Source organism: Panthera leo, chromosome B2 (assembly GCF_018350215.1).
Source record: "Panthera leo isolate Ple1 chromosome B2, P.leo_Ple1_pat1.1, whole genome shotgun sequence".
Classification (NCBI taxonomy): domain Eukaryota; kingdom Metazoa; phylum Chordata; class Mammalia; order Carnivora; family Felidae; genus Panthera; species Panthera leo.
Genome location: NC_056683.1, coordinates 274,670 through 277,682, shown reverse-complemented (window position 1 = coordinate 277,682; position 3,013 = coordinate 274,670).

Sequence of the window (3,013 nt, the reverse complement as noted above, 5' to 3'; positions counted from 1 at the left end):
TCCCAGGATGCACACCTTTGGAGCCCAGCCACCATGTCATGAGCAATCCCAGGCCACATGGAGAGGCCACGCCTAGGGCTCCACCAGACCACCCAGCTGAGGTCTCCACTGATGGACATCACCCATCTTTGGGCCCTTCTGACGACCTCAGCCCCCAGCCTTCAGCTGTCTCCAGTATCTCCCCACTCTCCCCTGTGTGAGCTCCTGACCCACAGAGCCGGAGATCAACAATTACTCGTATTTTAAGGTGCTGTTTTAGGGCAACAGGTTGTGCAGCAATGAACACCAGTACGAGAAGTCTGGCTGCTGGCTCTACTCATTAGCAGAGTGACCCCGGACCCCAGACCAGGGCCACGCTCTGCCCAAGCCGCAGTGTCCTCGCCAGATGAGGGTCTCGAGAGCACAACGCCTTCCTTACGGTCTGTCCTGAGCCTCAGAGCTGTCACCTACAGACCTGCCTACCTCCTTTCTGCCTCCACCTACACCCTCACTCATTAGAGAACGTGCACCCAGAGGAGCTCCTGCCCACGTGTTCCCAGTCAGAACTTGTTTGTAGAAACACCACCAACATGGCATAGAGCTCTCCCGAAATTCTCTGATAGTGGGTGCCCAGGCGGGAAGCACAGTGCAGCCAGGTGGGCAGTCCAAAGCCCAGGGCACTCCAAGCTCAGCTCCAAGGTCACACGCCTGTGGGAGAATCCATCCCCACAGAGGCAGGGCTGGAAGCACCTGGCTCTTCCAACTTCCTTCCAGCAGGGCATCTGCTCAGCTGGTTTCCTGATTCCCACAGCGTTTAGCTCACCCTCGACCTCTGCAGAGCTGTGCAAAAGACATCTGAGGCAGCAATAATGGTCTTTTAGGGTCTACCCTGGGGCTGGAACAGCACATTTTCCACACCACAGGCTCGCCTACCGCACAGGCTTCTTGCCTTTCCCTGAGAAGGAGCCGCCGTGGGAGCAGGGGAACTTGCAGTGCGTGCAAATGGCCTGCAGTGAATAATCACAGTGGACTGGTGTTCAACCATTGCTCTGGGACTTAACCCACAGGAGCTCTCCTGGGACTTCAGAAAGGCCTTCCGAACAGGACGATGAAGTGAGAGGACCACCCAGGCCTCCAATCTTCCACAAAAATGTGAGCATTGCTTTAAACAAACAGTACCAAAGGGAAACACAAAAGCTGAGCTGCAAAGAATCACTTCACTCAGACAACTCAGGGAATCATTCCCTCCTCTCAGAGAACTCAAGAAATCACCTGCTCCTCTCAGAGAACTCGGGGAATCACCCGCTCCTCTCAGAGAACTCCAGAAATCATCCACTGCTCTCAGAGATCTCAGAGACCTCACAGCGAAATTATCCGCTCCTCTCAGAGATCTCGGGAACTACTCACTCCTCTCAGAGAACTCAAAGAATCATTCCCTCCTCTCAGAGAACTTGGGGAATCAACTGCTTCTCTCAGAGAACTCCAGAAATCATCCGCTCCTCTCAGAGATCTCAGAGACCTCAGAGCGGAATTATCCACTCCCTCAGAGATCTCGGGAACCACTCGCTCCTCTCAAAGAACTCGAGGAATCATTCCCTCCTCTCAGAGAACTCGAGGAGTCAGGAGTCCCCAGGTTTCCTTGCCCTAATGGACCACTCAGTACTTTCTGTTCTCCGACAGCAGTTTCCTTGCCAGCTGCTCAGGGTTCTCAGAGACTGAAGGCAGGGGGTGCTCAGGGGCCACTAGGCCCAAGGTCACCAGCACCCGCCATTCTTCTGTGGTGCTTGATCCCTAGGAGGGAGGGTCCTCACATCTTCTCAGGCGTGTGCCCCAGGCTCCAGTGAGCACCCAGCACTGTCACACACGTCGTTGAATAGCAGCGACAGCGCCTGGCACTCACCAGCATCCTCCGCGGGCCAAGGACCACTCCAGGCCGCAGTCCTGGCACCACTGGACAAAGGGCCGAGTGATGGTGGTGGGCAGGACGAGGCAAGGAGCTCCAGGCACCTTTCCGCAAGTGGTGGTAACAGACGCTCCGCCGCGACTCCATCCAGAGCCCCCACAGTTACGCGCTAAAGTATCACTGACTGGTCGCGGCCCAATCCTGTCCTGCTTTGAGAGGCCCTCAGTGGACCAACAAAACCTTCCTTCCACCCCTCTGCTGTGGGGCCTTTTCACCAGCATGGAGCCCCCCGAGTTCCCCTCCTGGGACTGAAGCCCAGTGTGTTCTCAGTAAGGGATGAGCTGATGAGTCACACTGTGCACTGGTTTATTGAGATTGGGGGAGATCCCTCCCCAAGAGACACCACAGTGTGAAGGGGATGTCACCTCCTGCCCGGAGTTCCGTCTGTCCACCCGGGGAGCCTTCCTTTGGTTGGGATTCTCAACCATCACCTACAGGACACAGCCTCCCAACCTGCCCCCACTTCTTCTCCCTTAAATCCCCCCAGAAAAACGCACGACCAGAGGGAGCAGTTCTGGAAAGAAAGACTGTAAGGCCTGGGGAGGGTGAACATAAGCAGGGGGGCAAGGGGAAGGGGTGACATGAGCAGAGGGGGAAGGGAAGGGGGGACATGAATGGGTGGGGGGGGAGAGTTGAGGGGAGGAGGAGGGGGAAGGAGGGGGGCAGAGGAGGGGGGACATGAGCGGGGGAGGGGGGCAGGGAGAGGGGAGTTGAGGGGAAGAGGAGGGGGACATGAGAGGGGGCAGTTGAAGGAAGGAGGAGGGGGGAGGAGGGGACAGGAGAGGGGGGACATGAGGGGGGCAGTTGAGGGAAGGAGGAGGGGGGAGGAGGGGGCAGGGGAGGGGGGACATGGGGGGCAAGGGGAGGGGGGAGTTGAGGGGAGGAGGAGAGGGGTGGGGGGGGCAGAAGAGGAGGGGACATGAGCAGGGGGGCGGGGAAGGGGGGACATGAGCAGGGGGACAGGGGAGGGGGGACATGCGGGGGAGGGGGGACATGAGCAGGGGGTCAGGGGGAGGGGGAGTTAAGGGAGGGAAGAGGGGTAGAAGGGGGACAGGGAGGAGGGGACATGAG